The sequence below is a fragment of the Patella vulgata genome, chromosome 5, assembly GCF_932274485.2.
Source record: "Patella vulgata chromosome 5, xgPatVulg1.2, whole genome shotgun sequence".
Lineage (NCBI taxonomy): Eukaryota > Metazoa > Mollusca > Gastropoda > Patellidae > Patella > Patella vulgata.
This window is the reverse complement of record NC_065883.2, coordinates 4,359,563-4,385,040: the sequence shown is the minus strand read 5'-3', so window position 1 is coordinate 4,385,040 and position 25,478 is coordinate 4,359,563. Positions and strand designations below refer to the sequence as shown.

The 25,478-nt window shown below is 36.1% G+C and overlaps 1 protein-coding gene across 1 annotated transcript in view; it reads left to right on the top strand.

Annotated features, from left to right (window-relative positions):
• Nucleotides 1–25,478, top strand: part of LOC130012958 (von Willebrand factor D and EGF domain-containing protein-like) — a 97,733-nt gene that overhangs the window by 36,245 nt on the left and 36,010 nt on the right. The window lies entirely within an intron of this gene.

Here is a 25,478-nt window from a genome sequence, read left to right as displayed (position 1 = left end):
TCTCTCCAGGTCATAATTTTTATCTGATTTTGACGTTATTTGCACGTATCTGTATCGGACTTTAACTTCATGGATTATTGCCCCTGATTGTACCCCAAATCACTGATTTAGCTTGTGGACCATCTAGAGCTCATAATTGGTATTTGATTCGAAATAACGGACCGAAACTTCCCGTCAAAATAGCCACTCCCCTTTACGCAAATAGTGTAAAGCATGTAATACCAAGGTTGTAGACCCTCTAGAGGTCACAATTGTGATCTGATTTTGATGTTACTTAAAATGGTTTTTACAACCCACAGTGCTCGGTATCGGATGGTAAATATATGGATTATGGCTCCTGATTGTACGAAAAATCATATTTTAACCTCGTGGTTCCTCTACAGGTGACAATTTTTATCTGATTTTAAAAACACGGTTCAAACATATCACCGTTACACCCTACACGGTTGAGATACAATTTCGGGAAACACAATTTTTATCTGATTTTAAAAACACGGTTCAAACATATCACCGTTACACCCTACACGGTTGAGATACAATTTCGGGAAAATCAGACCAACACTGTCTGACAAAATAGCCGCACCTCGTACGCAAATAGTGTAAAAGTATGTAATACCTGATGAACCTTAAAATGTATGTTTATATCCAAAAGATCTTGGCTCCGGTCGATATTCGGACCGTAACTTCATGCATTATGGCCCCTGATTATACGACAAGTCTCTTTTTTCGCTTGTGGGCGCTCTAAAGATCACACAATTTATCCGATTTTAAAAACCGTTCTAACCGTTACAACCTAATGGTGGTTAAAAACCAAAATATGTATTCAGAAACAAACAATTAAAATTTACAAAAGGGCAACTGTCTAACTATAACTCGAAGGCCTGACTGCTTCTGGATAAATCAGTATTTACTGGACAACTGCCGTTGGGTTACTTTTTACGAAGGTCGAAGCATCATTTGCTGATTACACTATTTTGCCTATAGCGTTTTTTAGGACTTCGAATTGTGTCAAATGGTTTGGATTTTTCGCACTTGGTTTTATTTTATGACACGCGTGTAAACTCTGTCAAATATGTCTTGAAAATAGTTTGTCCTATTTTATTCTCCTTGCAAAAGATAAACAATAGTATTGTATACAATAGTGAATATATTGACAACGTCCATCATCTGATCTCTAGTCTAACATCAATAATAGAGAACAGTTATGGGATCATTATAAGCAATTTTGTTTCCAGCAATACGTCATTATTTATATAACCAGAAACAGAATATATTTAATATTCAAAATACAGTATTTATTCAACAAACTAAGTCATTTCAGGACTAACAATTTTATTTCATTAATTCGCCCGAGGTTGGACAGGCGACTCTACTCCTTATCACATACAAGCGTGGAATGGAAACTACGTCACTTGACTCAATGACAGAACTTATGTTGCAGCACGCGAGCGTTAACCATTCGACTACCCAATCCAAACATATAATTTAATGCAACTTCTAAACTGCAAAATAATATAATAATAGCCTGCCGTTAAATGCGAGGGGTGTGACGCGAACGGGCGACGATGCGAGCTCACAGATTAGCGGTACGTATTCGCAGGTGGGATTGGTGACTCAATGAGGAACGGGGAATTACCTAGTGGATAGAGAACAAGCAAAAAAGAAAGTGATCTTTCGTACAATCAAGGGCCATAATTCAGAAAATTACAATTCGATATGCGCAAATATCGACAGGAACCGAGATCTTTGGGTTATAAAGTCACATTCCAAGTTTCAACAAAATCGGATAAAAATTATGATCCCTATAGTATCCACAACCTTGATATACCATATTTTTACGCTATTTGAGAACGAAGGGCGGCCATTTTGTCGGTCAGTTTAAGCCGATTTTCACGAAATTCGGACTCAGTCGGCCTTAGGTTGTAACGGTTATATAATAATACGTTTTTTTAAATCGGATAAAATTAAGACCTCTATAGGGTCCACAAGCTAAAAACGCGATTTTTCGTACAATCAGGGGACATAATTCAGGAAGTTACGTTCCGATATGCGAAAATTTGGTCAAAAGGAGATGGACACCGAAAGACTTCAAAACATTTAGAAATTAATGACCCTTGACCCAGACAGGGGTCAACCTAAGGACAAACAGCTGGCCTCTAACACAGAAGATATTCAATGTATAGAACAGAACAACACGTCAACACTGATTATGTCCAATCCGCACGCCAAAAAGTACCCCACTACTGATATGGTCATTATCTTTAATGTTATTTCTCCAACCTGATCACACTACTAAACTAAGTTTGTATTTTCTGGAAACCCGGGGTCTCGAGTTGAAGAAAAAAACATATCAGTAGTGGGGTAGTTTTTGGAGTGCAAAAATTCGCATAGTTAAATATTTATAGAAGCACTGTGTTTTATTGTAGCATGTTAATGCCAAAGACACCCATTCGTACTGTAAAAGTACTGGTAGTTCAGAAATCGTCCTGTATTTTTTACTCAGTCACTATCAATTGTATCACTGACGCTAAGCAGTGTCAATAAGAGAGAATTGCAAGTTTTGGTCAAAAGGAGGCAGACCATTAAATTTCGCTATCCCACAATTGGTAGTTCGTCTATTCGTAGAAATTATTTCTCTCAACCCTATTGCACGTTCATTGTTATTGAATTTTTTGGCCTGCAATGGAAGAAGAGGGGTTGAATTAAGATGTGTTGCCAGGTTAGCATAATATCGTTACTGGAGAACCTTGTGATTTGAATAAATATCGTAAATTTCAATGGCGACTTTTGAGATGCATATGTCTACCTATTGTCGCGTTATCGGTGGTAACGAAAACTCTCATTGATTTTAATTCTTTTAATGATGAGGTAATAGACGACAAAGCTGATTCATCGAGGCCAGGAACTCTTTGAGGGACATATTCGGTAGGGTTGTACCAGAAAAATCCCACTGAAATATACCAGCGGCTGCCAGGCAGGATACGCTCACATTTTGGAGAGATGGATAGAGAACAAGCTAAAAAGAAAGTGATTTTTCGTACAATCAGGAAGTTAAGGTTCGATATGCGCGAAAGGAACCGAGATCTTTGAGTTATAAACATACATTTCAAGTTTCAACAAAATCAGATAAAAATTGGGACCTCTATAGGGTCCACAAGCTAAAAACACGTTTTTTCGTACAATCAGGGGCCATAATTCAGGAAGTTACGGTCCGATATGCGCGAATATCAAAAGGAACCACGATCTTTGGGTTATAAACTTACATTTCAAGTGTCAACAAAATCGGATAAAAATTGTGACCTCTATAGGGTCCAAAACCTTGATATTCCATATTTTTACGCTATTTGAGAACTAAGGGCGACCATTTTGTCTGTCAGTTTTGGGCCGATTTTCACGAAATTCGAACTCAGCCGTCCTTAGGGTGTAACGGTGATATAATAATACGTTTTTAAATCGGATAAAAATTATGACCTGTATAGGGTCCACAAGCTAAAAACGCAATTTTTCGTACAATCAGGGGCCATAATTCAGGAAGTTACGGTCCGATATGCGCAAATATCGACAGGAACCGAGATCTTTGGGTTATAAACTTAAATGTCAAGTTTCAACAAAATCGGATCAAAATTGTGACCTCTATAGGGTCCACAACCCTGATATACCATATTTTTACGCTATTTGAGAACGAACGGCGGCCATTTTGTCTGTCAGTTTCGGGCCGATTTTCACAAAATTTGGACTCAGCCATCCTTAGGGTTTAACGGTGATATAATAATACGGTTTTTTAAATCGGATAAAAATTATGACCTCTATAGTGTCCACAAGCTAAAAACGCGATTTTTCGTACAATCAGGTGCCATAATTCAGGAAGTTACGTTCCGATATGCGCGAATATCGAAAGGAACCGAGATCTTTGGGTTATAATCATACAATTCACGTTTAAACTAAATTGGATAAAAAATTGTGACCTCTACAGTGTTCACAAGCTAAAAACGTGATTTTTCGTACAATCAGCGGCCATAATCCATGGAGTTACAGTCCGATACATGCCAATATCGAAAGGGACCGAGATCTTCGGGTGATTAACCTATATTTCAAGTTTCATTGAAATCGGATAAAAATTGTGACCTGTAGACTGTTAACAAACAAATGTGGGCGTGTAAAAAAAACAGTCTTCTGAGGTTTAAAAGATTAAAAAACTCCGAGATGCCGAATATACGCTCCCATATAATGTGGTCTCATCCGAATGCACATACTTTGTGACTACACGAGGGTTTCTTTTAGTAGACAAAATTTCAAGAATGACAGTATTAAATTTCAAGGTAGCGTGAAGTTGTTATTTCATCTCCCATTGTGATATCTGATTAACCCTATACAATAATCAAATAACATAAAGTTTTAAGAGAGATAGATAGAGGGAGAGAGAGAGAGAGATGGGGTTTAACGCCCACTCGACACAAACTATGGTTTAATTTTATTTCAATAATACGTTTGCGCGTAGAGGTCTTTAGCAGTGGGAGGAAACCGGAGGATCCGGAGCAAAACCCACGAGGTTCGACAGGTCACCCTACAACCCGGGATTCGAAACCACGCCAGTTGCTCAATGACAGGCCTTATGACAGCCCCCCCCCCCCCAGCAAGATAAAGTTAGGTTCACACCAACGGCGCTTTGATGGCACTTTAAAGCGGCGTGCAAAGCGGCACCAAAGCGTAACCAAGCTCGACTAAAGCGTCAGGGTCGTAATAGATGGTTGGAAAGCTTTGAGCAAAGTGGGACATTCGGCAAGAGCGCCAAAAAATTTTAAGACTGTTTCAAAATTTTGGGAGCTCTGTCACGAATTGATTAAAGCGCCGAGAGCGTATCAAAGCTTAACAAAGCGTAACAAAGTTCAGCAAAGCTTGACTCAAGGCGTAGGAAAGCTTAACACGAGCTTTGTTCAAAGCGGGGACCCCAGTCTTCACGGTCTGTCACCACTTGACACGCTTTGTTAAGATGTCTCAAGATTTGCTACGATCTGGCATGAAGATCGGACACGCTTTGTTACGCTTTCCCACGAATTGAGACGCTATGATCAAGGATTGACACGCTTTGCTAGGCTTTGTTACGCTTGGCAAGCTTCCTCACGCTCCCTCACGCTCTCCTACGATATACAAGCTCTGTCTCCAGCGCTGCGACTTGAGTACCAATCATTGCATTGTTTCAGAAAAAGTATTCTGAACCTGAAAAAACAACACAAAGATGGTACCCAAGAGAGGTAGAGGTGCAGCAAAGATATATAATAACATGAATAATAATCATAGCATCTTCCAAAGTACATATAATAACATAATAATTTCAAATTTCCAAGTCAATATTACAAAATAATGTTCATAACACACTAGTCTTCATCCTCAGTCTTGCGGGCTCTCTCTCTCTCTCTCTCTCTCTGTCTTCAGTCTTCATCTTCAGCCTCGGACCCACTCCTCTCTTCAACAGCACCAGGAAGTACAACACCAGAGAGAAAGTAGTTTTTGAGATGTTCTCTCTGACGTCTGGCATCCACATTGGCGCGGCCCCTTGCAGGTGGCTGTGGAACATCTTCCCAGTGGGGTTCAGGTCTCCAGGCCCCTGGTATGATATTGTGCTCTTCATCCTCGTGATCCACCTCATTGGCTGCCATCACCACCCTCTGTCTCAGCAGGTTGTGCAGCACCACAGCAGTCTCCACCAAATGTCTGACGGTCACTACCGTCTGTTCCAGTGTTCCCAGTAGGCACCTGGACCTGTTTGCCAGGACGCCAAAGGCATTCTACCCCTTGAGATCCTGTAGTTGTAGATTCTCTGCTCATCTGTCATCCCTCTTCTACTGTATGGCTTCATCATGTAGCTCTTCAGCGCAAAAGCATCCTCAACCAGGATGAAGTATGGAATATCTGGCCTAGTTTCCCAGATGAACTTGTACTGTGCATCTACCAAAACCAGCATTGGTATGGGGAAGAACCACTTGTAGTTGTGGTAGAGACTGCCTGTGTTTGCTGGCTGCTTGATGTTTATATGTTTTCCATCCAAGGCACCAACTGCATGGGGGACATTCCACCTCTGTTCAAACTGCTGGGCAAGGTTTCTCCATGCTTCAGGGGAGGTAGGTGGGTTGAAGACCTCATCTTTATACGCCTGTACAATGGCCCTGCACACTTCCGGAATCAGCTCTGATATGGTGGAGATACCACATCGGAATCCATATGCCAGTGACCTGTAGTTGTCCCCAGTGGCCAGATGTCTCAAGGTGATTGCCAGCAGCTTGTGGACAGGGGGTGCCTGTAGTTAGTCTGCTGCTTCTGGATGACTGGTGCCACTCTCTCCAGGATATCATCGAACACCTCAGGGGTAAATTTGGTGAAGTTTCTGAAGGCAGCAGGGTCTTTTAATCTGCGTTGTGTATCCAGGAGGCTAGTGTATCCCAGCTAACAAAATTCAGTTTTCCGAACGTTTTCAAAACATTATTTTTTCGTTATTTAACGTTCGTTGTGAATGTTTGTGGCACGTGACTCAGGAAAGTTTTGTTGTCGTAACGTTAACGTTTTTACAAACGTTACAGAATACCTTTACTGAACATTAATGTTAACGTATTGAAAACGTTAACGTTAACGTTTTGAAAACATTAGTTATTATGCTTATTTCACGTTAGTTTTGAATGTTCATCTGACGTAAGCCAGGAAAGTTTTGTTGTCGTAAGGCCAACCTTTTTTACAAACGTAACAAGATAAGTTAACTGAACATTAATGTTAACGTTTTAAAAACATTAGTTATTCTGTTATTTCACGTTCGTTGTGAATGTTTGGGGCACGTGACCCAGGAAAGTTTTGTTGTCGTAACGTTAACGTTTTTACAAACGTTACAGGATACCTTTACTGAACATTAATGTTAACGTATTGAAAACGTTAACGTTTTGAAAACATTATTTATTATGGTTATTTCACGTTAGTTTCGAATGTTCATCTGACATAAGCCAGGAAAGTTTTGTTGTCGTGAGGCCAACGTTTTTTAAAAACATAACAGGATAAGTTAACTGAACATTAATGTTAACGTTTTGAAAACATTAGTTATTCCGTTATTTCACGTTCGTTCTGAATGTTTGTGGCACGTGACCCAGGAAAGTTTTGTTGTCGTAACGTTAACGTTTTTACAAACGTTACAGGATACGTTTACTGAACATTAATGTTAACGTTTTGAAAACATTATTTATTATGGTTACTTCACGATAGTTTTCAATGTTCATCTGACGTGAACCGGGAAAGTTTTTTTTTGTCGTTCTCCCAACTTTCTAAAAGAACGTTATAAATTAAACTCGTGGCACGTCAATAGCATGTGTTAAGTTCTCCTAACCTAAACGTTACAGATAACCTCTGGAGAATGTGTTAAATCCCTTCATTGTAAGGTTTCAGATAACGTCTATAGCATGTGTTTTATTTCCCTCCTTGAACGTTACAGATATCATCTAGTGCAGGTGTTAAAATCCTCTCGGTAAACGTTCCCTATAACGTCTAAGGCATGTGTTAATTTCTAACCGCAATACGTTACATACAATTTACAATTTAAAGACATTATTTAATCACAATTTTCACAAAATATTGCTAATCAAAACCGAAAATTGCTAATCAATTGCCTAAATTTACCTCATTTGATTGGCAGTTCTGCAAATCATGTTCGAAAAAATATTGAGAACCATGACCGCAATAACATTTGAATATGTGTTATGATTCCTGATAAATGCTTTAAATACTTCTCAGCTAAGATTTTGGCAAGTCTGTTTAGATCTCATCATAGATAAGACAAATCTTTGGACTAGAGTCACACTTAAGTTTTGGACATATGACTTTCTCTGGCCCAATGAAGTTTCACAAATACTGGAATTTTACAGACTGATTGACTGACTTTTATGGTAACAATATTCTCTAAAATTGAATATATGATAAAGTTGATTACCTGAGCATATTTGAGGGTATCTCCAATGAAATCATTGATCTCTTTAATAGTACTGTTTATATGTAATTTTCTACAGGCTTCTGAAATCAAATTTAAGATTAGTTAAACATGTGTTAGTGTTAGAGTGCATTTTAACCAATATTTCTAATAACAGCTTTTCTACTTCAACAAATTTAATTTTTTTCATTATTTACAGAACAGACAATACATGTTTTGCTAAACTTCTATTAAAGCTTTATGTTTCGATAGCAATTGTCACAAGTTAAAACCTTAGCCTACACAAAAATTTTCAAAGTTATCAAGGGCAATAACCTGGACAGTAATTATCCGAAATCATTGAAACTCAATAGAATTCTTCATCTCATGACCTTAAACGGTGTGTATGATACATAAACTTAATCAGATTATGATTTTGTTGACAATCAATAGGCCTTCTTCTTCTAGGTGTTGTGGTAGAAATACAAAAATCATTCAACAGAGAAATTTGTTTCTAGGAAACTTCTAATTAGCAAAATGCACTACCACTATAATAAATAGGTTTATGTTTGTACAAGCTTAAAAGCTTATCATGTATGCTCTGGAATACAAAATTGTAAAAGGAACAAGCGGTTGTCATGCAAGACATGCAAGAGATGGACAGAGAACAAGCTAAAAAAGTGATTTTTCATACAATCAGAGGCCATAATCCAGGATGATATGGTCCGACACGCGACAATATCCAAAAGGAATGACGAGTTTCAGGATATAAAATTGTGACATACATGTAGATCACATCTATACATGTTCGTGGTCCAATACCTTGGTGTTACATAATTTTACAGTATTGATGTACAAGACGCAGTCATTTTTTTTTGTCTGGCAGTTACGGTACCATTTTCACAAAATCCAAAACAATTGTCATTAGGGTGTAACGATGATATATTTGAATGTTTTTTACAATCAAATAAAAATTGTGACCTCTAGAGTGTTAACAAATTAAAAACATGATATTTCGTACAATCAGGAGGCATAATCGAGGACGTTATGGTCAGATATGCGCTAATATTGATTCAATAATCACGTTTTAAGTTTCGTCAAAATCGGATACAAATTGTAACTTTCAGAGGGCCAATAACCTAAAACGTGATTTTTCGTACAATCAGGGGCTATAATCCCAGAAGTCACAATCCGATATTATACGCACTAATAACTAAAGGAACCAAGATCATTGGTATAGAAACTTATAAAGATTTATGAAAATCAGATAAAAATTGTAACATACTTTTATACTATTTCTTGTGTACAAGGACTGAGGATCTAGAGGCACCACAAGCTAAAAACATGAGGGGTCATAACCAAATGGAACCAATATTTTGGGGTTATACACATACATTTCATGTTTTATCAAAATCAGATAAAAAAAAATACTTTTATACAATTTGCATACACAGGGACAGTGTCCATTTCGTCAGGTACATGTACATGTAGAAATTCGAATGGAACTATTAGGATGTTAAGGTGATATAATATATTTAAATGGTTTTTAAAATTGAATACAAAAGTGATTTTTCGAACAATCAGGAAGATGCAATATGATATGCGCAAACAAGGAACCAAGATCTTTGGGTTATAAACATACATTTCAAATTTCATAATGAAGAGCGGCCATTTTATCAGACAGCTTTGGTTTGATTTTCACAAAATTCAAACTCAACTGTAATTGGGTGTAACGGTGATTATGTTTAAACAATTTTTGAAGTAGGAAAAAAATTGTGATCTCTAGAGGTACCACAAGCTAAAAATGGTAATATGTTTGAACGATATTTTAAGTCCTATAAAATTGTGACCTTTAGAGAGACCACCATACAGCCAGTGGTAAATATCCAGGTAATTCATCATACTGCCTTGCTTAATTATCGCAAGGAACCAAGATCTTTTCGTTATAAAATTTCCAGTTTTCTCAAAATCGGATAGAAATTGTGATTCCTACAAGAGGGTCCACGTGCTATAAACATGATTTTTCGCTCAGTAAGGGGCCATTATTTGGATTCCACAAGTTACGGACTGATAATGCCAATATTAGACCAAGGTTGCATCTTTACTGCAATGCAACGGCGACAAAAAATGGCCTCAGAGCGAGTCAATATTGCCATAAGCGTGGTGGAAACGCCAGATATCGTGCTGTGGTCTCCATGGGTGCCAATGAATGCCGAGTCACAGGGTCTGTTTTGGGCGAATTGACCTGGAGAGCTGTGATACCGTAGTGGGGAAGCGAATATCGTGAGACAAATGTGCGAACATCTCCATGAACGTAGTACATGCACAAAATACCACAATAATACAGGATATGATAACAGTTTTCAGGCCAAATAGTCATTTTTAACTGAAAACCTTCAAGTTTCTGTGTTAAACAGACCCTCAAAATGTGATTTCCAAGCAAGTGATTTCGTGTAAAACACGAGTTACCACTTACGTACCTTGGTTACAACTTCCTCCAAAATTTTGAAGGGCATATTTGACGCAGTTTTCAATTAAGGGCGTTGAGCAGTCTAAAATGCACATTTTAAAGCTAGCACTGTAATTTTTGTTGATAAAGATATGACATATTTTGTTACATGGGGTGATAAACTACATATTAATCACCAAAACAATACCAATTTTTTCTTATCAGCTATGTTCCAAACTTGGCCCAAAAGTATGATAACAAGCCAACGGTGAGGCTGATGTCCCCCGCCGAAATCCCAAAATAAATAGAGCACACATATATTAATCGCACATTTTTCAAAAGTATCAAGCAATCAAACTGATTATCAACTATACACTAAGTTTCATCAATTTATATCAGACAGAATCAAAGTTATCTTGTCCCAAAGCATTGACCAATGAAATTGCTTAAGTAGCTTTGCTTAGCTTTAGCTTGAAATGTTAATCATTAAACTCAGTCAAGACATTCACCTAATGAACATCTGCGTCAAGTTAAAACATTGTACATGTACCTCAATTAAAAGCAGTGTTGTTATGTTCCAAATTCTTGACCAATCAAATTGCTTATGGCTCCTTAGCCTAAGTAGAAAATTCTCATGATCGAACTTAGTCAAGGTAATGATATGCTGAATCTATACTCAAGAGTTGCATCACTCTCACTTAATTATAACCGCTGTTATCGTGCCCCAAAGCATCAACAAATCAGATTGCTTATTTCTGCTTACCGTAAGCAGACAATGTTTATCACTTAACTCCATCAAGGCATTCGCCTAATGCACGCCTACACCAAAGTTTGAACATTCTACCTCAATTAGAAGGAGAGTTATTGTGTTCCAAAGTCTCAACCAATCAAATTGCTTAATGCTCTGCTTACACTGAGCAGAAAATGTTCATTATCAAACTTAGTCAAGGTATTGATGTAATAAAACTACCAAATTTCATCACTCTCACTTAAAGATACATTATGGGAGATAAGATAAAGAGATGGCAGTTCTCGCTATATATAATAGTTAAAAACTAGATAGTGTAAAGGTAATTTGCTGAAAATTTCAGTCAAATTGATCCACTATTAGCCGAGAAAGAAGCCGGTGAAATGTTTGCATAGTCACGGTTATCATTACTAAAATCATTAATATAAACAGCATAGTCTCGATTATCCACTTTTTCTGATTTAATTATCTTTGGCCGTTAGCGGCATATAGGAATCTAATCCAGCCTACATCGAAGGCTAGCCTTGACATCGAGAGTTAAATATGGTCTGGATAAGTTAATTAATGTCTAATTGATAATTTAGATAACATTTCAGGCCTAAAGAAAGACTTGTAATAAGCAGATTTTGCTCTTGCATAATGCATGTTTAATTAGAATTAAAGTTATCATGTCCCAAAGCATCAACCAATCAAATTGCTTATCTCTGTTTACCCTAAGCAGAAAATGCTCATCTTGAACTACATCAAGGCATTGACCTAATAAACACCTACACCAAGTTTGAACATTTTAGCTCATTTAGAAGGAGAGTTATTGTTTTCCAAAAAGTGTGACGGACAGACAGATGAACCCATTTTAATAGTCCCGTGCTTTCTTTGGAAATGAAATGGGGTTTAACGTCTTTGAAATTCTATTAGTACAGTACATGCCGAATAGATTTAATGATAATCCCCCCAGTAGATCGAAAGTAGCGGTTATAAGCGACATTTCGACACCAAAAATGTAAAATATCACCTCAAAGTCTTTTAAAATCTTTTTTCATTATTTACCTTCAAACGAGATTTTGTGATTTTCGGTCGATTTGTTGAATACATCCACAACAAGTTCTAAAATACAACAATTCTGACGTAAAAGTAAATATTTACTTCTGTGCACTACTCTGCCGCTCTAAAAATCCATTTTATACATTCAAAAATGGTAATCTTTGATCATCAATATATGAAATTCAGCCATGTTCCAGTCCCGATAAATGGTAGACCTGGATAGTTGCGCCCTACAGCGAATTCCTTCTGATTTATTCAAGAACTGATCTATGTAGGTCGGGGAACATGTAAATTTTGCCCGGGCAACGGCCTACTCATATCGAATTCTGTCAAGGGATCTTTTACGTTCACGCCAATATGTACACAGGCCCTCGGTTTTTGCTTGTGGGTGTATCCTGCCTGGCAGCCGCTGGTTTGTTATTTTGGGTTATCCGGTTTCCTCCCACACTGCTAAAGACCCCTACGCGTAAGCGAATTATTGAAATGTTTGTCCCGAAATGACCTAGTTTGTGTCAGTGGATATTAACACCCCCCCCCCCCTCTTTCTCTCTGGGGTGATACATTGACATTAATTATTAATCACATTCACCCAAAAACTGTAATTTATATGAATATTTGCTGTTCTTTATACCAAATTTTCATTTTTAATTTTAAAAAATAAGTCCTCATTTATTTAACAGTTTTGGTGTCTAATAGCGCTAAGTGGGTAAGACGCTGGCTCGCTGGCCTGGAGGTCAGGTGTTCGAGCCCTGTATTGGCCAAGAAAGTTCATCCAGATTTTTCACGTGGTTACCCCTTGTCAGTGATACAAGATGGAGGGTCTGGCATGGACAGCTGTCTAGTCATTCAGATGGTACGAAAAACCGAGGGCCTGTGTACAAATTGGCGTGAACGTAAAAGATCCCTTGACAGAATTCGATATGAGTAGGCCGTTGCCCGGGCAAAATTTACATGTACCTCATAGCACACTATATGATGGCATATGTCCGTCTTCATTAGCCCAGTTTGGAGCAGAACAGTAGGACGTTCAATTTCATTCCATTGTCTAAAGGCTCCTCCAAATTTGATTTCCAAGTAATTTGTGAAGTTCAACTTTTAACCAAATCCACTATTATTTCAAATCGTATCACAATAATTTACATGTACATCTATATCAATGTTGGATAATATAAGCTTACTGTTTTTTATATGCCCACATTTTGGAAGTTTCTCACATTTTCATGTGACTGTACCGGTATATCATGTCGTCCACCTGACTTGCCCCCCCCCCCCCGTCTGGACAGCAGTCCAGGGGGATCATGTGGGTAAGACGCTGGCTCGCTAGCCTGGAGGTCGGGTGTTCGATCCCTGCATTGGCCGAGAAAGTTTGTCCAGATTTTCCGGCGTGGTTTCCCCTTGTCATTGATGCAGGACGGAGGGCCTGACAAGGACAGGTGTCTAGTCATTCGGATGAGACGAAAAACCAAGGTCCTGTGTACACATTGGTGTGCGCGTAGAAGATCCCTTGGCAGTTGGAATTCCATATAAGAGTAGGCCATAGCACACTGTATGGCGTATGCCCATCTTCATTAGCCCAGTTTAGGAGTAGGATGTTAAACCCCATTTCATTCATTCATTCATTGGATGTCGGTCCACAATTTGTTTGTGGGCGCTCGACAGGTCACAATATTATCCGAAATTTTCCAAAGATCTCGCTTCCTTTTGAAATTGACATGTGTCGGACCATTTTATTGTTTATGGCCACTTATTGCACTGAAAATCACGTTTTTACTTTAGCTGGTGGACGGTCACAATTTTTATCTGGTTGTGATGAAACTTGAGGCTTGGGTGGAAATGTATCTTTATAACCGCAAGATCTTAGTTCCTTTCGATGTTTGTGCATATCAGATGCAACTTCCTGGATTATGGGCCATGATTGTAAAAGAAAATCATGTTTTTAGATTCTTGTCCCTCTAGACGTCACAATTTGTATTCAGTTTAAAAAAACAAAAACGTTTTAACAATTACTATCCTGATGAGTTCGAATTTCATGAAAATCGGACCAAAACTGCCCGACAAAAAGGCCGCTCTGTCTACACCAATTGTGTAAAAGTATGTAATACCAGGGTTGTGGGCCCTCTAGAAGTCACAATTTTTAACCAATTTTGATAAATCTTGAACTGTATGTGTATAACCCAAAGATTTTAGTTCCTTTTGACATTTGCTCATATCAGATCGTAACTTCCTCGATTACGGTGTGGCCCCTCCCTAATTTAACAAAAAGTCACGTTTTCAGCTTGTGGTGCCTGTAGAGGTTATAATTTTAAGTTTAAATATATCATGGTTACGAACAAATGATGGCGGAGTTCAAATTTTGTGAAAATCGGATTGAAATTACCCGACAAAATGGCTGCTCCTTGTACACAAATAGTGTAATACTATGTAGCCTAATACCAAGGTTGTTGTGGACCCTTTATAAGTTGTAAACTTATTAAAATTTTATGTTTATATCCAAAAGATCTCGGTTCCTTCCAATGTTGGTGCATATAAATTGCTGGTTTATGGTCCCAGATTGTACAAAGATCACTTTAATTTTTTAGCTTGTTCTCTGTCCATCTATTCCAAAATGTGGGCGTATCTTGCATAGCAAACGAGAAGGCTTCCCCGACCTACATAGATCAGTTCTTGAATAAATCAGAAGGAATTCGCTGTAGGGCGCAACTATCCAGGTCTACCATTTATCGGGACTGGAACATGGCTGAATTTCATATATTGATGATCAAAGATTACCATTTTTGAATGTATAAAATGGATTTTTAGAGCGGCAGAGTAGTGCACAGAAGTAAATATTTACTTTTACGTCAGAATTGTTGTATTTTAGAACTTGTTGTGGATGTATTCAACAAATCGACCGAAAATCACAAAATCTCGTTTGAAGGTAAATAATGAAAAAAAGATTTTAAAAGACTTTGAGGTGATATTTTACATTTTTGGTGTCGAAATGTCGCTTATAACCGCTACTTTCGATCTACTGGGGGGATTATCATTAAATCTATTCGGCATGTACTGTACTAATAGAATTTCAAAGAAATTTTTAGAAAACTCATCGTTTTTTGGCGTTTCCATCGATACCTGACAAACCGCAGACTATAGCCCAAAATTGTCCAGTGTTTTTTTTTTAACTTGCAATTAGAATTGTTCATTGTTCATGCCAAATTTAATGAAAATCCATGCAGGTATAACTAGAGAAAATTTGACTTTTGTTCTCATCAACCCTTTTTATTGTCCCTCGCCTTCCAAAGAAAGCGGAGCAGAACAGTAGAACGTTAAACCCCATTTCATTTCCAAAGAAAGCACGGGACTATTAAAATGGGTTCATCTGTCTGTCCGTCACACTTTTTGGAAAACAATAACTCTCCTTCTAAATGAGCTAGAATGTTCAAACTTGGTGTAGGTGTTTATTAGGTCAATGCCTTGATGTAGTTCAAGATGAGCATTTTCTGCTTAGGGTAAACAGAGATAAGCAATTTGATTGGTTGATGCTTTGGGACATGATAACTTTAATTCTAATTAAACATGCATTATGCAAGAGCAAAATCTGCTTATTACAAGTCTTTCTTTAGGCCTGAAATGTTATCTAAATTATCAATTAGATATTAATTAACTTATCCAGACCATATTTAACTCTCGATGTCAGGGCTAGCCTTCGATGTAGGCTGGATTAGATTCCTATATGCCGCTAACGGCCAAAGATAATTAAATCAGAAAAAGTGGATAATCGAGACTATGCTGTTCATATTAATGATTTTAGTAATGATAACCGTGACTATGCAAAAATTTCACCGGCTTCTTTCTCGGCTAATAGTGGATCAATTTGACTGAAATTTTCAGCAAATTACCTTTACACTATCTAGTTTTTAACTATTATATATAGCGAGAACTGCCATCTCTTTATCTTATCTCCCATAATGTATCTTTAAGTGAGAGTGATGAAATTTGGTAGTTTTATTACATCAATACCTTGACTAAGTTTGATAATGAACATTTTCTGCTCAGTGTAAGCAGAGCATTAAGCAATTTGATTGGTTGAGACTTTGGAACACAATAACTCTCCTTCTAAATGAGGTAGAATGTTCAAACTTTGGTGTAGGCGTTCATTAGGTGAATGCCTTGATGGAGTTAAGTGATAAACATTGTCTGCTTACGGTAAGCAGAAATAAGCAATCTGATTGGTTGATGCTTTGGGGCACGATAACAGCGGTTATAATTAAGTGAGAGTGATGGAACTCTTGAGTATAGATTCAGCATATCATTACCTTGACTAAGTTCGATGATGAGAATTTTCTACTTAGGCTAAGGAGCCATAAGCAATTTGATTGGTCAAGAATTTGGAACATAACAACACTGCTTTTAATTGAGGTACATGTACAATGTTTTAACTTGACGCAGATGTTCATTAGGTGAATGTCTTGACTGAGTTTAATGATTAACATTTCAAGCTAAAGCTAAGCAAAGCTACTTAAGCAATTTCATTGGTCAATGCTTTGGGACAAGATAACTTTGATCCTGTCTGATATAAATTGATGAAACTTAGTGTATAGTTGATAATCAGTTTGATTGCTTGATACTTTTGAAAAATGTGCGATTAATATATATGTGTGCTCTATTTATTTTGGGATTTCGGCGGGGGACATCAGCCTCACCGTTGGCTTGTTATACTTTTGGGCCAAGTTTGGAACATAGCTGATAAGAAAAAATTGGTATTGTTTTGGTGATTAATATGTAGTTTATCACCCCATGTAACAAAATATGTCATATCTTTATCAACAAAAATTACAGTGCTAGCTTTAAAATGTGCATTTTAGACTGCTCAACGCCCTTAATTGAAAAATGCGTCAAATATGCCCTTCAAAATTTTGGAGGAAGTTGTAACCAAGGTACGTAAGTGGTAACTCGTGTTTTACACGAAATCACTTGCTTGGAAATCACATTTTGAGGGTCTTTTTAACACAGAAACTTGACGGTTTTCAGTTAAAAATGACTATTTGGCCTGAAAACTGGTATTAACTGTTATCATATCCTGTATTATTGTGGTATTTTGTGCATGTACTACGTTCATGGAGATGTTCGCACATTTGTCTCACGATATTCGCTTCCCCACTACGGTATCACAGCTCTCCAGGTCAATTCGCCCAAAACAGACCCTGTGACTCGGCATTCATTGGCACCCATGGAGACCACAGCACGATATCTGGCGTTTCCACCACGCTTATGGCAATATTGACTCGCTCTGAGGCCATTTTTTGTCGCCGTTGCATTGCAGTAAAGATGCAACCTTGGTCTAATATTGGCATTATCAGTCCGTGACTTGTGGAATCCAAATAATGATCCCTTATTGAGCGAAAAATCATGTTTATAGCACATGGACCCTCTTGTAGGAATCACAATTTCTATCCGATTTTGAGAAAACTGGAAATTTTATAACGAAAAGATCTTGGTTCCTTGCGATAATTAAGCAAGGCAGTATGATGAATTACCTGGATATTTACCACTGGCTGTATGGTGGTCTCTCTAAAGGTCACAATTTTATAGGACTTAAAATATCGTTCAAACATATTACCATTTTTAGCTTGTGGTACCTCTAGAGATCACAATTTTTTTCCTACTTCAAAAATTGTTTAAACATAATCACCGTTACACCCAATTACAGTTGAGTTTGAATTTTGTGAAAATCAAACCAAAGCTGTCTGATAAAATGGCCGCTCTTCATTATGAAATTTTAAATGTATGTTTATAACCCAAAGATCTTAGTTCCTTGTTTGCGCATATCATATTGCATCTTCCTGATTGTCCGAAAAATCACTTTTGTATTCAATTTTAAAAACCATTTAAATATATTATATCACCTTAACATCCTAATAGTTCCATTCGAATTTCTACATGTACATGTACCTGACGAAATGGACACTGTCCCTGTGTATGCAAATTGTATAAAAGTATTTTTTTTTATCTGATTTTGATAAAACACGAAATGTATGTGTATAACCCCAAAATATTGGTTCCATTTGGTTATGACCCCTCATGTTTTTAGCTTGTGGTGCCTCTAGGTCCTCAGTCCTTGTACACAAGAAATAGTATAAAAGTATGTTACAATTTTTATCTGATTTTAATAAATCTTTATATGTTTCTATACCAATGATCTTGGTTCCTTTAGTTATTAGTGCGTATAATATCGGATTGTGACTTCTGGGATTATAGCCCCTGATTGTACGAAAAATCACGTTTTTGTACAATCAGTGGTCATAATCCAGAGAGTTATGGTCTGAAATGAGCAAATATCAAAAGGGACTGAGATTTTTGGAATATAAAGATGTTTTAAGTTCCATCAAAATTGGATAAAAATTGTGACCTCTAGAGGGTCCATAACCTTTGAATTACATACTTATATACAATTTGCATACAAAGAGCGGCCATTTTGTAGGCAGTTTCATTTCGATTTTTGAAAATTCCAATTTCAATACGGTGGAATAGTGATCTAAACGGTTTTTAAAATCAAAAAAAAAATTGTGACCGCTAGAGAATCCACAAGCTAAAAATGTGATTTTTCGACCATTCAGGGACCATAATCCAGGCAGTTACGATCCGATATGCGCGAATATCGAAAGGAACCAAGATCTTTGGGTTATAAACATGCATTTCAAGTTTCATCAAAATCGGCACAAAATTGTGACCTCCAGAGGGTCAACAACCTTGTTATCTATACTAATATTTGTGACTGTCGTTCGGGGTTGGCGGCTACACTAGGTATGGCCCGAGTCTGAAATTTGGGGTATAGGGGTAGCTCGGACCGGGGAGTAACATAGGCCAGGTGGCGTTAGTCTACCACTTCCGGTTTCGGGTTTATGACCCCCGTGCGAAGCCAGGCATTCTTCTAGTACCAGATATTTACACTATTTGCGTACGAGGGACGGCCATTTTGTAGGTCAGTTTTGGTCTGATTTTTTACGAAATTCAAACTCAACTGGGGCGACGACAATATACATCCACATGAAAATGTGGGCGTATAAAAATGTCATATCTTATCAACAAAAATTACAGCGCTAGCTATAAAATATGCACTTTAGACTGCTCAACAGCCTTTATACTGGTGAAACTTAAACATTATTAATGTGGGCATTTCTAATACGGACCTCCAACTTTCACATCACCCCAGAGTACTATAGACCTACCTACACAATATTCTACGATTTTAGTCTTGACCAGTCAAGTCCGCAATATGGTCACAGACAGAGCTGCACTTGTATTCTTGTAAACAATTTTAGCCTGTCCCATTTGTTTCATGCCTACTATTTGTCATTCAGAATGAAGCAAAAATGACTTTTTTTTTTTGCATTCCTGTCCTGGCCCGGGGTCTTCGTCTATCTTGCAAAGTAAATCATAGAATTTAATTAACAATTTTATTGAGAACCGATTTGAATACCGGTAAGGTACTTTACTTACACGAGACCTGCGTCATATAGATCTAGGCCTAGCCTACAAATTGAAATTGGAAGCAGTAATCAAAACCAATTTTTTCTTTTCGTAAAAACTTCGAAGAATTCTGTTGAATTTTAAAACAAAATTGACTTTTCAATATTCTGCCAGAGATCTAAATACATGTATGATCTACTTCTATCTACTAATCTAGGCCTATCTAGAAATTAGACATACAAAAAGGGTAGTTATGGGTTTATAATCAAACTATTACTATTGGTATTAGATCTAGACTAGTAATACTCTATAGGGCCTAATACTCATCATCTAGTCTAGGCTATTTATTATTTTTTGGCTAGGGCTAGGCCTACTGACTTCTAAAATTTAAAAAGTCACGAAGTGTTTGTTGTTACACAAGGCTGCCTACAAAAGCCCACGTAAAAAAAAACCTAACACGCAGTTTTATTTGCAATGACTTATGGTTTAACAATAAATAAATTATACTCACCGTCTAATTTCTTTTCTGAATGTCTTCGCATTAGATATTGGTGACAGTAAGTAACTCACTAACAACACTGTGACAAAAATACCGCCTTATTTTTGAACGAGAACGAGAATTCGGACAACGTCGGTTTTTTTCCCAAGAATCCATGACCACTCGGACCAAAGATCACTCGGAACAAGATCAGTCGGACCAACTGATAGACCACTTGGACCAAACAATATGACTACTCGAACCAATAATAAAGTGTAGTTTAAATTGTTGTTATAATAAATTGATAAACACTATTGTTTTTGTTCGGATTATTATTCTTATTAGGGTTACACACTGCGTAGCTTGTGTGAAACACTATTGTTTTTGTTAAAATTATTCTTATTATTATTCTTATTATTATTATTATTATTTTTCCAATTTGATTGTATCTCAGAAACTACTTGTCGGATTGATTCGATGTCTTCGGTTTCACTAGAAAAGTGGGTGTGACTTAGAGATTAAAGCTATTTCGAACGTTCTGCGACAATGCGAAATGTCCGAAATCGTCGAATTTGTCGATTTTTGAAATATTGCCGTAATATTAACAATAATCGTCGGATTTTAACATTGGATACATTTTGACATAGCCAGAGACAAGGCACATAGCCAAGGTTCTTTAGATTTTTGATTTTCCACCAATCGTCTGAGATATTAGGCGCCAAATTTTGAAAATTTAAATTTTTACAAAAAACTTTTTTATTTATGAATATTTTAATGTGGTATTTTACCCAGGGTTAAAGAGTCATCTGATTTGACCAAAAATGGCACCATTTTTTGTCATCGTAATTTTCCTTGGCCGCCATTGGCTAATTCAGTTTTTCAGTCCTGGATTAATTATTTATTGCTCGATTTGTATAAAACAAAGTTCATATGCTCCGTGATCCAAAATGTCATTTTTTTTGTTACCGGTAAAGTTACCTTTCGGCAACGGAAGTGACGTAAATTTAGCAAAAACTACAAATTTGACAGTTCGGTACCACTTTTTGAAAGCAAATATTATTCTTTTCAAATCTGGTATGACTGAAAGTGTGTGCCCTGTAAAGGCGCAGAAAACATCGGGCTCAGTTTTTTTAATTTTGATTTCGTTTTCGGGTCATTTTGATTTAAAGGTGAAAAAAGGTGAAAAAATGAGCTATTTACAACCCATTCAGGCTTTTCATATTTTAAAATATTTCTTCGCAACTTTCATAAACTAGTAGTAATATTACATACGAAGAGAATGTATGTCAAAAACTAGTTTGTAATATAAGCAGTTGCCGAGAAAGGGGCAATTTTGCATGAGTCCCTTTTACACTAGTTTGCCTGTAAAAGTGTCAATTATTATTCGATTTTCATAAAAGTGACACCATTTGATGTGTAATGTCAATTTTAACTAGGTCAAACCAATTTAACATTTTCAATGTCACCGGAAATGACGTAATTTGGGCAAAAAATGTATTTATAGCCTTCAAACCAGTAATTTATTCAAACGAGTCGTATTTGTTATTTCTTTAGAATTTTGATATTTGATTCCAATCAACTAATAGAATGAACCCATACAATCATATAGATATCACAAAATGGTTTCTAACTTGTTCAGTTGCGGAGAAATAGACGATTTTCAACAGGTAACTTTTCAAGGTTTTTGCTTCATAAAAGTGTCAATTATTATTCGATTTTCATAAAAAATTTCCAGTGTGTGATACCTAATGTCATTTACGATTTCATACAAGTAATTTAACGCTTTTTCTGTCACCGGAAGTAACATCATTTTGGCAAAAACTGTATTTTTAGCCTTCAAAACATATTTTATTTAAATGAGTCTGATTTGTATTGTTTTTCAAATTATGATATTTGATTCAAATCAACAAATAGATTAAACCCACACGATCATACAGATACCAAAAAATGGTTTCTAACTTGTACGGTTGCAGAGAAATAGACGATTTTGTACAAGTCCCTTTTCAAGGTTTTTGGTCTATAAAAGTGACAATTATTATTCGATTTACATAAAAATTTTCCCTATCTGATGCCATATGTCATTTCTGATTTCATAAAAGCCATTTATGATTTCATAAAACTAATTTAGAATTTTCATTATCACCGGAAGTAATATAATTTTGTCAGTATCACTTACATGTAACAAATGTATACAATGAATTGATATTGCTGGATTTGGTTGATTCTGTGTACATTTTATTTGATGTGTGCAATGCTTATATGGAAACCTGTTTAATGGTTTCATCGGTACCGGAAGTGACATATGTTCAAGGGTAACGGGGCACCGGTGAAACCCGTCATTACTGCGTCGCAGTTCTAGTTGTGTTTGTTTTAATAAATTGATAATTGTGTTTGTTTTAATATGCACCTGTTTTCTTTGAAATAATGAAGTGTTATATACTTACCAGTGGTATTTTTTCATCATGAAGCACGCCATGAGTTTTATACTCATAACAGAGTAGTGATTAATTCGTATGTATCTGTATACTCACCCGTGTTATCTACGACTACAATTGATACACTATTCGAGGCTTTGAGCAAGTTAAATTAGGTTCTGTTCTTAAGGACTGTATAGACGAAGTTATTCCAGTTTTTACCAAAATTATTAATTCTTGTATATCATCCTCTACTATTCCCAACGTTTTCAAACAAGCTTATGTTACCCCTTTAATTAAAAACTAGATCCTAATGTTTTTAAAATATTGGAGAAATGTATTGCTTCTCGGATAAAGGCCCATCTACATGATAACTGTTTGTATGAACCATTTCGAAGTGCTTATAAATAATTTCACAGTACCGAAACAGCTTTAACCCGGGTTTCAAATGATATTTTAATGGAAATTGATAATAGAACATGTACATTTCTAATTTTATTAGATTTATCTGCTGCTTTCGACACGATGTACCGTTCCATTCTTCTACGTAGACTTCAATTTAAATTCGGTAGTTGTGGCTCTGCATTAAATCTTTTAGAAAGCTATCTTGTGGGTAGAAAGCAGTGTATTATAGTTAATTGTAAATCGTCGTCTGAATCTGTTTTGTCATCTGGGGTTCCCCAAGGTTCTGTTCTTGGTCTGATTTTATTTACCCTCTATACGTCACCATTAGGTGATATATTGTCAGAAAATATGGTCTCAGCTTTCATTTGTATGCCGACGATACTCAATTATATATTTCATTTACACCTAATTGTCCATTTCCTTTCAATTTATCAAAATTGCAACTTGAGAACTGTATTAGTGAAATTAGAAAATGGATGTCAAAGAACTTTCTAAAATTGAATGATGATAAAACCGAATATTTGTTATTAGGCTCAGGGCATCAATTAAGTAAATTTGCACATGATACCCCCCCCCCCCCACACACACACACACACCCTGTTATAATTGGTAATTGTGATATATTTTCATCTTATTCTGCTCGTAATATTGGGGCAATCTTTGATAGTTTTATGCTTATGGGAGCTCAAGTAAATAATATTTGTAAATTGTGCTATTTTAATATCAGAAATATAGGTAAAATACGTAAATGTATAACTGTAGAGGCCACCAAGTCACTTGTCAATTCTCTGGTCACTTCTCGATTAGATAACATTAATTCACTTTTAGTTAGTTTACCTTTAAAGCTTATAGATAAATTACAAAAAGTACAAAATGCCGCGGCTAGACTTGTTACTTTAACTAAGAAATAAGAACCACATAACTCCTGTTTTATATAATCTACAATGGTTACCTGTTAAATATCGAATTGATTTTAAGATTTTATTACTTAGTTTTAAATGTTTAAATAATCTAGCTCCTGTTTACCTCTCAGATCTTTTAGAACTGTATACACCTGGCCGAACATTACGTACATCAGATAAACTACTTTTAAAGCCCAAAACTGTTCAACTAGTCTCTTACGGACAGCGCTCTTTTAATTATCAAGCACTTGTTTTATGGAATAATCTACCATTTAGTTTAAGATGTTGTACATCTCTATATTCTTTTGAAAAAAAACAACTTAAAACACATTTATTTAATCAGGATACAATCGTTAACATTTCCATAATCTTGTTGTTTATGTATTATTTACATTGTCACTTTGTAAAGTGCCCCTGAACATGTTATATGAAAGGGCGCAATATAAATATGCTGTAATAATAATAATGATAATAATAATAAATAAAACATTAAGATTTTTCGACTGTTTCGTTTAATTTAACGTTTTTAGATTATGAAACCAACGTTTAAAAAATAAGATCCAATAGAATCAATATAAAAGGCATGCATAGATATAATAATAACGTTCAAAGAATTATAAGTTATAACGTTACATACTTTATTTTATAAGAAATAGTTTACTAATGTGTACAGGAGGTCTGATTAGGCTTAGAAAATAACTTTGTATCAGATGGTTCATTTGATGTTCTTGAAATAGCTTATTTGAACGTTAGTAAAGTAAACGTCAATAGATCAATACCAATTAATGTTTGGTAACTTCTCACAGTTTCAACGACGAAACGTCAAATAAAACGCGCTTGAAACATTAATCGTAAGTCTAAATGCAGTTCTTTTCAGTTAAAAATTTAAAAAAAAAACCATCTAAATATAAAACGTTTTACAAACATTTTCGGACGGTTATTTTTGTTCGTTTAATTTAAACGATTATTCTATTAGGAACATGGAACGTCTTTAAAAACTAAAATCCAATATAATGTCACGAACATAATATATACTTATAACGTTCAAAGAGCCATAAGTTAAAATGGTACAAATATACACTAGAAGAACATAGTTTACTAACGTTTCCAGATTGTCTGACCAGGCTTGAGATAAAACGTTGAATCAGACAGTTCATTCGACGATGTTGGAACAAGTAATCTGAACGTTTCTAAAATAAACGTCACTAGAAGGATATTAATTAATGTTTAGTAACGTCTCGCATTAATCTAAAGTCTTTATGCAACGATTGTCTAATGCAACATCAAAAAAGCATTGGAGGTTTATTTTTATTCGTTTAATTTAAACTTTTTGGAAGAGGAACACGGAACGTTTAAAAGTAAGTATAAAATCTAACGTCTAATGTAACGTCTAATAAAACGCGCTTGAAACATTATTCTAAACTTTAAATGAAAATTGGGGGGGGGGGTGTATTTTTATTTGTTTAGTTAAAAGGTTTTAGATTAGGAAAACGGAACGTTTTAAAAAGTAAGATCCAATATAAAAATTATAATTCGGAAATAATTCGGGGTTATATGTTCAATCTTATTTAAATTAGAAGAAACTAGTTTACTAACGTTTACAGAATGTCCGAACAGACTTAGGAAATAAGGCCGTATCTGATGGTTCCTTTG